Here is a 13,752-nt window from a genome sequence, read left to right as displayed (position 1 = left end):
ATGGTGGTGGTTGCATTGCATGGCGAGAGGAATCGAATACGGGAGGATCGACCCACCCTTTGGTTGTTTTCGTGGGGCCTAGCGCGCGACGGTTGCGGTTGCGGGCATTCTTAAGTGCTGAGCAAGTGTGTGAATCATGCTTTCGTGCGAGTCTCCCACGTGTAGGAAGACGGTGCGCATCCATGGTAGCAAAAGGAATTTTCTTTTCAGAACGGTAGCAAAAGGAGGAAGAAATGTACCAATACGGCGCATGCCCGTAGAACTCCGTTTACAAGAAAAGGAAAGGAAAGGAAATGACCCGGTTTATACGGAATTCGGTACTTGCGTGCATATGCTCGCCGTAAGTCAGTACGCGTATGTATGTTTATACATGAGCTTTCCGCGCATATGTTTGCCGTAACGGAATGGAGTGTATCGGGACCCCATCGAGTCGAAAAGTTTTCTGTCTGCACCGGAGGAGGACGCAACTTCAATTGTTTACATGTCCATGCAATTTGCGTTCCCTAAAATAAAATTTGTGCCCATGCATAGGCGAAATAAAATATTATTTTTTCTCGTTGGTCAAGCTAGATGATCGTGATCGATCGATGATACCTCTGGCTTAGTAATTGGGACTATGTTTTTTTAGTCAATCATGATAGAAGATGCGGCTTCGAGTCATGAGCCCCTCAAGGGACAGATTTAATTAACGCGCTGATGCGCCATGATCTTGCATTGCTCCGGTGGTCAATGCCTACCAAGGGACAGCATCTCTTGAGGGGCGTGTGTGCCGGGTGCCATGTAGCTTTGCGGTAATTGACCTTGGCGTTAGCTTTTGCTCTTTGTCACATGAACGAACTGCCGGCTCTTCCTTTTCTTTTCCCCCCTCTTTTGGCCTTTGCAAGACCTTGAGCTGTACACAAAACAAGGCGTGTGCAATGGGAATCTTGTAAAAGAAGTGTAGTACGAAAGTCTCGTTGATGCACACGCACCGTGCTTGCTGCAACCGGTCCATGTGTTAAAACGAAACATATGCATTATTTTTTAAAAAGAAGAAGAAGAAGAAGAAGTGTAACGATATCATTTTCGAAGACTAAGAGGTGTATTAAATCCCGAGGGTCTCTATTCCTTGTAAGCAATGTAAATGAGATCATGGCCGGCGCACCGCATTATTCTTCCCTCCCGGCTTCCATCACCCCCATTGTCAATGGTTTCGCAGTACCGGAGCCCTCCCCTCCATCATGTGCCATATGCAGGGGAGCAAGCAATCGGAAGGGGAGCAGCTAGCAGACAGCGGACAAATGATTCTGCGCAGCATGCTGAGACATTTGACCAGGGGGCTTTCGTGTAGGGTCGCGGCCACTTGCATAGTTGGAACAGGTGGGTCTGTAGTGCCACCATGACAGGTTTGAGGCTTTGAGCTAAACCTCAACTGCAAAACTGAACCAAAATAACAAAGAAAAAAAATATTTCAGTTCCTACTATTATTTCCCTTTTTTATTTGAAACAGTGATTAAACTAGTACTAATCTGTACTTTGATCACCACCCTGTTTGCAACGTTGACAAAGCCGAAAAAGAAGGGTGTCAGGCCAAGAACAAAAAAAAAAGCAGCAGTACATGAAATGCAAGCAAGAACCGTGCATGCACCGGAATAAAGCTGAAAAGAAGCTATGCACCTCGCGAAAATGCCACTGCTCATTCGTTTCCCCTTTATTTCTTTCCTTTGTTTCTCTGATTCTTTTCTTTCTCTCCTTTTGATCCCCTCTTTTCTCTGCGTTTGAGATGCCTGATGGAGCTGCGCATTCGCAGCAGCAGGTACCATCTGATCTGGCTGATCTCTGACTGGTCTGAAGCTGGTCGATCTACCACGCTGCATGCCCCGCACTGCACTGCAGTTGGATGGATCGGGAGGAATCCAATGCGTGCGGTACCATACTCGTCAACAGGGCAAAGCAGTGAAGCACTGGTCGCTGGTTGTAGCGCTAGCAGTAGAATAGCATGGAGCCATGGATGTGGAGTGAGCCCTAGTAGATCACGACTCACGAGCGGATGCCATCGCCCTCGTGCCTTGCCGCGCCCGACATGCCATTCGCATTATTGTAGCCAGTTCATTTGCTGTGCCTGTGCTCGGATAGTCGGATGGATGCGTGGACTGCTGGATCGGCAGGGCTGGAGGAACCGACGGTGTTTTTGTTATTACTGTATTGGAGAGCAAATCTTTTTAATCTTGGAATGGCAGGACATATTACTTCTTATATTAGCGCATTATTTCATGGTAACGATGGTTGGACTCAAATCTCAAGGGTTCTCAGCAACGAATTCGGATCGAGCTCTAAAACTTTTCTAGAGCAATCCGCTGGCCCCGGAGCCGAACGCCCCTCGAACTGACGGTACACGTAACCTATGACGTAGGTAGCTAGTGTTTTGATTCAGAAGACAGCGCGACAGCGCTGCATTGGAGTGACAGTGAGAGAGACCCGGGAATGCGTTTTCTTTGGCGTGAGCAGGCATGGATTGCCGGTAGCAGTAACAATCAACCCTGGCGACGGAGCATCGAGGAAGGCATTGAATAACAGTCAAAAACACCGCGCGCTGCGCTGTGATCGGAGGCTTGTTCGGGCAGCGCCGCAGGAGTAGTATTTATTACTACAGCGATCCAAGGCCAAAAGCGGCTTCTAGGATTTCGCAGATCTAACCGAGTCACATCAGCGAGACATGTTGGCGACCCAGCAGCATCCACACGGCGGCTCTCTCTCCATGGAGGCATGGACCATGGCCCATCTCCTCTTTCCTTTCCATGAAGACTTGATCCATCACGCGTGCGGCAAAATCATCAGGAAAAACTTGAAGGCGCCATCAGGTTTGCTATTGCTGAGTGCCCTGGCTCGCCGGGTTAACGAAAAGCACACGAAAACAACGGGGTTACGCACGAGTTAATGACAGGGGAAAGAGGCACCACCGCACCATCTCGTCTAGTCCTCGTGCACTTGCCCTAAAGAAAAAAAAGCTAGGTTTACTTGTGCGCGAGGAGTAGACATCAGGGGTTCACAGGAAAAGCGGCAGAGAAGGAAGGCGTGCAAGCACACATGTGTGATGTGTGTGGCGTTGTTGTTTGTTTTTGTTCTTTTTTTTTACTATCTTTCTCTCTCAATTCCCAAAGTCCAAGCGAAGGTGCACGAGAGGCGTGAGGCGCTTTGGTGACTTTGATGATGGCCTTGCCTGCTTTTTCACTGTGAAACCCCGCCCTGGCTTTGCCTTTTGGCAAGTGCAATCGCCCTTCATGATTGCCTTTGCGTCGCGGTTAAGGTGGTAGAGCACTGGACTTCCCGAACCCCGGTCAAAAAGAACACGGTAATGATCATCTTGAAGGGGGGCTATACCAGATGGGAAATGGGTATTAGGGTTTCCTAGGTGGTAGAGTGATAGGGTTTCCCACGTTCCAAATGGGGCATTCAGCTGATGATAAGCTTTTGCTTGGTGAGTGTCAATGCTAGTCCACTGGATTTGAAATAGGAGCATTGCCTGAAAAAAGGACCACCCTAATAAGATGATGTATGATCATCTCTCCTTGATGTGAGGAATCTATTATCTTAATACAATAGTGTTAAAAGAAGCCATCACGTTCACTGAGAGGGCCTAGAAATTACCACGTTCATATTATTCTACTTAATCGGAAAAAAGAAAAGAATACACACCGTTATATTTTATGATGATCTAACAGCTCAGATTATTCCAAAGAGTCCATTAAACATGCACCGTAGGATTTTATAATGATCCAACGGTTTAGATCAACCTAAAGAGTCCACATTAAATACACCTAATAAATATATAAATTCAGAATTAAAATAACAAGGCAATTAGAAAGTGATTCCGTGATTGGAACAAGGGTATGAGTCAATGTCAAATACAAGTCCATGCATTTATTTATACGTATCTGAAATATATAAAAGGAAAAAAATTTATACGTATCTGAAATATATGAAAGGAACAAAAAAAAATTGAGACTTGAGTGGATGCACAATAAGAAATAACCAACGTTTTGGTCAAACCTCTAGCTAGCTTACCCTTTGGAATACATCAACATCTCCACGCAAACACACTCGAGGGCCAACTTCAATGCTTGCCAAGAAGCAAATCTACGTCCAGCAAACTCACCCGTATCTTCTTCTTAAAATCTAAGAATATATATAATATGTCACCATAACTATGAGCCTCTTCGGTTGATATATTAAGATTGTTAATGTTTGTCACAATTTCTTGCCAATAATCAGTTCATTAAATTGTTTGCTCACTTTTTTTTGCTTGCATAGGAGTATCTTGCCACACTTTTTTTAATCACAGATATGTGCGACCGATATGGTAGAAAAGAAGTCCTGTCATAGTTTGTGGCTACAACCAAATAGCTGCTGACTTGGTCAAACTCGACAACCTTAGGCGTGGCAAAGTGTGGCAAGGTTTGGTTTCAAACGAATCGGTCCCTAAAACTTTCCAGTAGAAATTCACATCACATGACAAAAAATATATTTTAGTTTCAATAAACAAAAAAACTATATTTTTGAACAAGGTATTCCATTTTATTTAAAATTCATGTTTGACGCCATAAATACAATTTTTAAAAAGATTATGTCTTGGTAAAGGCAATTTGGATAAAGCAACAGTAATGAAACAACAACACAAAATTAGTTAAATGATTTTTTCAAGAAAAGAGCTCAAATGTTAGTATTAAGAAATCTAGCTAGCTGCGCTATTTGCGCGGGCCATGAAACAAGATGGTCCTAGTTCTTTATCCTCTTTTTTCATTCGGAAACTGTCTGTAAACATTTACAATTTGCTCCTGTGATGCTAATGTAAAAAAAAAAAAGAAGAGATAAAAAAGTGACATGATAAATATAGGAGGAGGAGGTGGGGTATGGGTAAGAAAGGGACAAATGGTAGTGGGAGCAGTACAAGGAATCCAAGGCCTGGAAAGAGGCCAGGAAAGCGCGCGCACACATGCCCACCATCGGATCCGCGCTATCTGCTCACATTCTCTCTTTCCCACCGCTTCCCCCCTTTGGTCCAAACAAAACCGGAAAAGCCTTTGTCAAAAGGGAAAAAAAAACGGGTAAAAAGGAGAAGCAGCTTGTGAGGGAGGTGAAAGGATCAAATGTTTTCTCTTCTCCTCCTTCCAACAATCAAAGTCATTTTCAGATTCGATTCCAGCATCATCACACAATGGGCAGAGCAAAAGGCCTTTAAAAAAAAGCAGTAAAAAAGCTACTACTCATGTAGCGTCACCAAAAAATATTCTTGGATCGAGATAAGGCAGGGAAAGCCATTGCACCGAGTTCTCTTTATCCGGATTTCAAGCCCACTACTAGCAGAGGCCTAGGGCGTTCTCTGCGTTCCGGAGTGGAGTCGGGCTGCAAACCACTAGCAGCTGCAGTAGCGGATGCAGATGAGCAGCAGCAGCCGTCTCATGGTGGTGGTGTGGCTGCTTGGGTCGTCGCACGTGCAGGCGTGTGGATCAAGCCGCTAAGCTAAGCTGCTTTCGCAAGTCATAAGCCACTCCCACAAGTGGCGAGCCACATTCTTTCTTAACAAAAGGAGGACCACTGGCTTGTCATGAACCAACTTCTCACATATCCAATTGTGAATTGTGGAGGGGGACAGAGATCCATGGCAGCCGATTAGTGACGAATGCATGACCAAATTGTAACCGAGACTAATTCAATGTAAAAAGATTTATTTCTTTTTTGAAAAACTCATGTAAAGATTTACAGTTTACTCCCATATAAGATGGAATGATAGAGAACAAAATTATTGAATAAAAAGGTATGCTTGCTAGAAATTAGACATTAAAAGGGTTGTAATAACATTAAGATCCTATTTGAATCTACCAGCTAAATTTTAGTTGGCTAATTTTAACTGCTATGGATCCAAACAAGACCCAGCTAAAATTTAGTTGGCTAAAGATTCTTTGATAAAAACTAAATTGTCCCTCCACCTTTCTCGAAAAAAGTTTCTAAAGTGGAAGAGAGGGGTAGGATAGACAAATAACTCTTCAACTATCATTTAGCTCATCCTAACCAAACTTTAGCTAAACTTTAGTTGGGTGAATCCAAACATGGTCTAAAAATTTTACTAGGGTGGTCAAAGACACCACACCCAACCAATTTTCTTCGAGGAACGTTCTAGCAGCAGCCGATAAGGGGGCAGATCGTCCACCGGTGAACATGGCTGCAGTGCAGATGGATCCATTTCATGAAAGTGAGACGCATGAACCCCCTACCATAGAGCAAGCGTGTTGTCAAAGCCACAGGACTGATCTGAAAAAAAGGTGCGAGCGGGCGTTTACTCTGCTTGAGAGTTGGAGATCTGATCATCAGCAAGCAGGACGACGACGAGGACCACTACTCTCACTCACTTGCAGCTGCTTTGCATTTTCTAGAGCTTCACCTAACAGTGAGCTAGAAAAGGGCGCGCGGATCGCAACAGGGAGCTAAGCATTCGAACTGGAAGCCAAACGATGAAGCTTGGAGAGGATGATTGGAGTTTAATGCAAATCTTTGGGGGTCTTTAATCAGGCAGGGATCCGTGCTTTGTGCTGCTTTTGTTTATGGCAACAATGGAGTGTATGAGTACATGGCTTCAATTTATAGCGGCAGAGCAGAGGGGGGCACACCGTACCACACCCATGCAGACGCAGAGTATAGGGAGAGGAGACTGGAGAGTGTACCTCTGGTACCTGACTGCAGCTGCTCACATCGCTTTTAGTATTACGTTTGGGTGCACAGTGCAGGTACACAGACAGGAGGACATTGAGGGGCCTTGACACATTTATGCTTTTGTATCAAGAGAAAACAGTTTTAGAGCATAAACAAGTTACTGCCACTCGGTGAAAACTTTCAAAAGAATCACCATTTTCGCATTTGATACTAGTAGACTACTAGTTGGTGGGTTATGGTACTTTTTAAGTAGATCATGGTCATGTGCAGTGCAGCTGCAATGCCTTTGTTTTTGCATGTGATGAGATGAGAGGGAGCTAAACCTAACTCTGAAAATCAGGCACGCAATGAGCAACAAACACCCACCTAATTCATGTGCAAGCACCAAGCAAAGGCATGGCCTTCCAATAACTTACAACATGGCAGTGGCAGGCAGTACTAGGCCCTAGTCTCTGACTGTACTCTTAGGATAGGCGAGTACTCCACTAATCTACCGCTGCTGCTGGGCTGCCGCCTGCCTGCCTACCCAACCCAACCCAAGTACCCAACTCAAACCACATCAGGCCTTATTTAGTTGCCCAACTTTAGACAACCAAAATTACTGTAGCGTATTGTAGCGTTTCGTTTGTATCTATGAATTTAATGCTCAGATATCGACTAATTAGGCTCAATAGATTTCTTCTCGTGGAAGTACAACAAAATTGTGCAATTAGTTTTTGATTTCGTGTACATTCAGTACTCCATGCATGTACCGCAAGTTTGATATGATGGGAAATCTTCTTTTTGCATAGTGCTAAAGTTGAGATTTTACGAGGAACGGGCCTCAATTGGCAATTGCCTCTGCGCAGTTATCAATGGTTGGCGCCCAAGACCGAAAGGCTGCAGCGCCTTTAACCGCACCACATGACTGCTACGACCTAGCATGCAGGCTGCAGCTGCTCCTAGCTCACCGGCCAGCGTTGGCGTTTGGTTTGGTTGCTTCAGGTCAAGTTCAGGCAGCCATATCTGTATGGCTGGTCTGATCCGGCCACCACACCGCATGAATGCGTGGGGTCTCGTGGCCACGGCACGCACGACATGATCGCTCGATCGCCTCGAACCCCAAGGGCACCTCGCTCGCTAGCTCGGCAGGCAGGCCGGAGGTGGATTAGAGCGCACGAAATCGGAACAGATTAGCTTAGGCCATGTTTAGTTACTCCCAACTCCCAACTTTGACACTATGCAAAAAGAAGATTCCCCATCACATCAAACTTGCGGTACATGCATGGAGTACTAAATGTAGATGAAATTAAAAACTAATTGCACAGTTTTGTTGTACTTTGCGAGACGAATCTTTTGAGCCTAATTAGTCAATATTTGGACAATAATTCACAAATACAAACGAAACGCTACAGTGTGCTACAGTGCTGTAACAGTAATTTGGCACCTCCCAAATTCCCTAACTAAACAAGGCCTTAGCTGCCTTTCTGACGTTTTCTGTCTGAAACCCTTCCTCTGATCAGTGCCTGTGATCTAGGTTCGGTTGGTGTGGAGCTGCTCTGCTGCCACATGGTGGACAAGAGAGAGAGAGAGAGAGAGAAAAAATGCAAGTATGTTTTTTTGAAGGAAGAATAATCCACACAGTATCTTTCTCCTAGAGTGTGTTGTCATGGAGGGCTGGAAACAGGTGTGTGTGCCGCGGGGGGGGGGGGGGGGGTTGTTCTTACGACTTTTCGACTCTTTTCTTGGGTATAAAATGAACCTAGGCTTTGCCTTAACAGTCAAGCTGATTTTGACATTACCTAGACTTGAGCTGCCTTTAACTTGAAACGCAACCATTTCCAAACAAGGCCGACAAGACCAGCAATCAACCAAAAGCTTGTATGAAAACCACTAATCAAACAACCAGAGAAACTAAGTACGTGGTTTAAGGCACCTTTTTTTCCCCTTTAGTTCAATCAAGCACATATATGCAAGTACTATCGAAAAGCAAAAGTTGACACAAAATTATGATCATTTTTTTGGCAGAGCCAGGTACCAAACTTAAAACAAAAGGAAGGGCTGATAATCTCTGCTTGCATGGCGCATGCATGTGAGGCTGGAGGACGCGCATCAAGTCCAAAAGTGGCGCCGAGGGTTGGTTGGCTGGTTGGGTTTTGTACCACCAAACAAGTGTAGTGCAGTGACTGGTGACCTGGTGAGTGAGTCCTAGCTAGGGCAAGGTTTTAGGTTTAGGGGCCCCCCAACTGATCTGAGGTGAGAGAGGAACACTCAAGTCAAGGGCATCTACCCGTTGCTGTCCAATATTTAATCAGCTTCCTTGCTATCTCAGCCAAAGCAGCAAAGGCCGGCGCTGGGGGGGAAAGAAGAGCACAAGTGAAGGAAAAAGGGCCGTGGCCCCATGAAATGTTGCTGCCCGGGCCACCACCAGCATGCCCTGCTAACTTGCTTACTTACAAGTGCAGAGAGAAGAAAACACGGGGAATTGATCGTGCATGACCGTCCAAAAGCTAGCTGTGATCAGTGTGTGTGTGGTTGTGATCTCACATGCGTATGCTTGCAGTTGTTGCAGCGCTCTGTGGCCCCCCTGATGGATGAATGGATGGATGGATGGACGGATGGGGAGCTTCCTTCACATCTCATGGAAATGATGGCGGCTCACATGCATTGCAACTGTCATTTGTGGCTAGATCCACAGTTAACAGCACTCTTTGCCTGGGGGCCCCCAGGACAGATGGACGCGGGGAGCAGCTGTGGCCGCCTGGCCATGGCCGGCGTGGTTGTGTTGCCCTGATCACAAGGGAAAACCACTGTTTCCTGGATTTGATCGTTGCAGGACGACACAGTAACACATTGATCGGCTCTCATGCTACATGTGTAGTGTCACATTGATCGGCTCTCAGCAGCAGCGCCTTCTCTGTGTATATGTGTGCTTGACTGCTTGTGGCAATGCGTTGCAAGATGCTGCTGGTACCGTACACTACAGTCTACAGGGGTTCTGGTGTGCGTGCAGGGCGCCATGGTTGTTGTCACTGGCCACCATCAGGTTTGAATCGGGGCTCGTTTGGGTACAGCGAGCGGGGGTCTCTGTCTATACCACCATTTCAGCAGCTGGCCGCTTTGTTGCTGCTGCTGCACACTAGTCTCGTTCTCGTAGGTATAAGAGCGAGCCCTGTTGTTCCAGCTCGGCGATCTGATTCTTGACTACTCGTCAGGTCAACACGAGAGGAAATGATCAGGTGTCGCTGGGTGGGTGGCTCCGAGAAAAAGGGGACCCGGCGCCGGCAGAAGCAATGGCGAGCGAGATCTGAAGCGTAAATGTCCTCTGACGCATGCCCGAGCCTGACGTCGGGCACAAGGAACCCGAGCCATTCTATTATTGCTGAATGTGTTGACAAAAACGCAATCAATTTGGTACGCCGAAGCCTGAACTGATGGCGGCCATGCATGCCCCTCCATTCGTCCTCACGTGAGACGACGAGATGCCACGAGGGGGGATCGACGAGCCGTACGTTCTCTTTCTCGGACGCTGCGTGCAACGCACTCATAAGCATGCATGGATAGATCGTCCGACACGGAGTGGTGATGAGGCATGGCCACGCGCTGCGGCCGGCCCCATGCCGCGTAGGGCGTAGGCGCCCATGCATGCGCGCCATGGTCCGGCCGCCACTGTTGCCGCTGCTGCATGCATGCCGGTGCCGCTCCTCCCCGCCCGCAATCAGCAGGCGTGAGGAGGAAGCATTCGTCTCGGTCGTCCGCCCCGTCCGTCCATGGATGATGGATGGATCCCCACCAGTACCACCCCGAGCCGCGACACGGATCGTTGAAGGCGCTCTTTGCTGCCTGGGCCAGCGCGCACGCGACGCGATCATCGGCGGCCATGAGTGATGCCCGGAGTGGACGTGAGTTAGGTCCTAGGAGACCGGCCGGTACCTGCAGTTACGGCACCAACTCATCTCATCACCGGCGCGAGCGCGACACTCTGGCGCGTCCGATTGGCCGGGGCTCGGGGGAAAAGGGGATGCATCGCGTTGCGTCCGTGATGATAGGCCGCGTCCGGGCGGGGCCGGGGGAGGGGAGCTTTTCGTGGTCTGCCAGGAACGCCTGTCCTGGGGCTGGGATTAGGTGTGCGTAGGTGACGGGAAGATGGGATGCTAACATGCAGCAATCACGGCCGGCCGGGCTCATGGGGGGCCAGCGACCGAGCGACGGCGACGGCGACGGGACGGAGCTCCCCACGCGGCGGCGACGAAGAAAATTGCGCCGCGGGGGCATGTGCGCCGCGCCCCCTACCGGGAGACTTGCCGCGTGAGCGGTTGGGTGACTGATGGGGAGACCGGCTGCACACCAGACCAGATCGTCTGAAAATAACCAGTCGACCAATAGCGTTCCTTTCCTCCTGGTTTTAGTCAGTCGCGGCGATAAAGACTGGCCACTACTTCCCCAAATTGCCCATCCCATGTCTGGCAGGCTACCCCTCGTCTTTGGGCATTCAGCTAGGTTAATCGTACTTTTAGTAACTGCAGTCACCATTCTTTCCGAAACAATGATTACCATCCAAAAATATCGAGCATATAATAACGAAACAATGATGCCAACAAATAAATAATGAATTGAACATTCATCGGCCCATCGTCTAAATAATTTTCAAATAGCCGGCCCAATATCTCCTCCGTCCTAGGCCGGCCCACAGGTAACTTGCTGGCCGACGTGGAGGAGCAGGGCTGCTGCTTCTTGCTCGAACGTGTGAATGCATTATGAATTTATGATCTAAATCCAAACACTACTCGCTAATACTACTACCACCTGCTACAACGATAATCACGTAAGAGCAGCTGGTTGGTGCTTGTTTTATCTGGTGATTTTGATCTATATGTAAGATAGGATCGGCATGAACGAATAAACTTGATGTCTGCAAAATACTGTGATCGCCGAACACTCCATTGTTTTTGAAATAAAATACTGCAAAAGAAAAAAAAAGTTTTCTTAAACTGTGGTATTCTATGTCGCCCACAATGTGAAAAACTGTGTGGTATCTGAGGTCTGAGGTTTTCAAAATGCTTTGCATCCAAAGTCCAAAGTCCAAACCCGGCCCAAGGTCCCGCCCGCCTACATCTCTGAGACTTTGGTACAGCAGTCAGCAGGTGAGCTTGTAGCAGTTCAGATTACAGCGGTGACCAAACCTTTACATCTCTGAAACATGACATCAATCCATCTGTTTCGACTTAAAATAATGCATGATCCAGCAAATTAAGTTACACACAAGTACTTAAATAGGACATCTGATACAAGGTTTCAACATAACCGAATGGAACTAAGACCACTTCTTCTGGGACATCCGAATTTGAGCTTCCGCATATGTTTTCCTGTCTGAAAGGAAAAAACGAATGGCACCTTTAAGCTTCACCACAACATTCATTCAAGCAGGCAGCGCAACATCCCGCATTTGCAGGAGTAAAATTTCACCTAGACGCAATTCCTCAACAGTGTCATTCTCTTCCGCGTCTTCTTCCATTTCTCCGATGGCATTTGCTTCGCTCCTTATGGCAGCTGCTGCAGCCTTGCTTTCGGAAGATGTCGCGTGTCTATTACGAAGTCTAACCTTGGCATGCTTTAGACATGGGAGATGGTTAATACCTAAGTTAAACCCATACTAGTCCATCGACCCGTGTTCCCGCACGGGCCAATATTTTTAAAAGTTATTATATTTAAAAAATTATTTAGAAATTAGACTCCTAACTAATAATCAAAATTGTTTACCTACTACTCTTTTTTTTAATACTTCAATATAATATTTATATAGATGTGTACTTATTTTTATACTGTTATGATTGATATTTAATTAGTAATTACTCTATACACTTTTCCATCCACATGCATATCTTTTTCATTTTGTATCGCACCTTCATATGTATTGTGTTTAGCATAAAAATCGATATTTTTCATCACTTCCTCAAATACATATATAAATGGTCTACATGGTGACACCCCTTATGCGTATATACATTAACTTAATATTTGTATATTAACAATGACATAAATAGGTAATTCAGAATCATATATTAGTTTACTTTTGGACATTTCTTTATGATAAACATGAAGATAGTTAGATTAAGATTTAGGCGTTTACTTCAAGTTATTTTTAATAATATACGTGGGTAACTTAGATACAAATTTAGAATGATATTTTAAGTTATGGTTTATAATGATATGCATGGGTAAATTGGATGAAGATTACGGGGTTACATTAGATCTTTTTTTATAATGGCAGAGCTAGGTAATTCAGATATAGGTTTAGGGGTTCACTTTAGAACAATTTCATAATGATAGTAGTGAGTAGCTTTTTAGAAAATATAATAGATCAATTACTATGATTATTAGAGTTTATAGGATTGATGTTGATGTTTATGATTTTTATGAGAATTTTTAATATTTGTTTTTTTATAGCATATCCCGTGAGAACTAATGTGGAGTCTCCAATGAAAACAAAATGAGTTCACATTGCTACAAAACTATTACCTTGAACTACCTCTCATTTGTTAAATATTCAAACACAATACTTATATCTTTATCCGATTGTAATAGATTTTAGCTAGTAATTACTCTATAATATTTTCATCCACATTTATAATCTTTAAATTTCCACCTTTCATCGTAGGTACGTGCATGAATTTATTTACTGGACCCTAAATTTGAGCTATAATTTTAACATAGATATTTATATTTTCATCACTTTCTCTGTATTTTTGTAAATGGTGAATGATGATTATATCATATACCAATGGTGTAAGAAAAGGAAAATTTATAATCATATTAGTGTATATTTTTAATGAAGGTGATTTGGATTCAAAATTAGGATTTTCTAGTTATTTTTAATAATGGCATATGTGGGTAACTTTAAACTATTTTTAAGTATTAGTGGTGAGCAATTTGGCTTCAAATTTAGGGGTTGTTTAAATAATTTTTTATAGTGGCATAAGTGGGTAATTTAGATGAAGATTAGGGGTTAGTTTAGTTTATTTTATATAATGGTAGAGGTGGGTAATTTAGATATAGGTTTAGAGAGTTATTTTAGGCTATTTTCAT

The sequence above is a fragment of the Setaria italica genome, chromosome V (assembly GCF_000263155.2).
Source record: "Setaria italica strain Yugu1 chromosome V, Setaria_italica_v2.0, whole genome shotgun sequence".
In the NCBI taxonomy this organism is placed as follows: domain Eukaryota; kingdom Viridiplantae; phylum Streptophyta; class Magnoliopsida; order Poales; family Poaceae; genus Setaria; species Setaria italica.
This window is presented reverse-complemented; position numbering follows the sequence as displayed.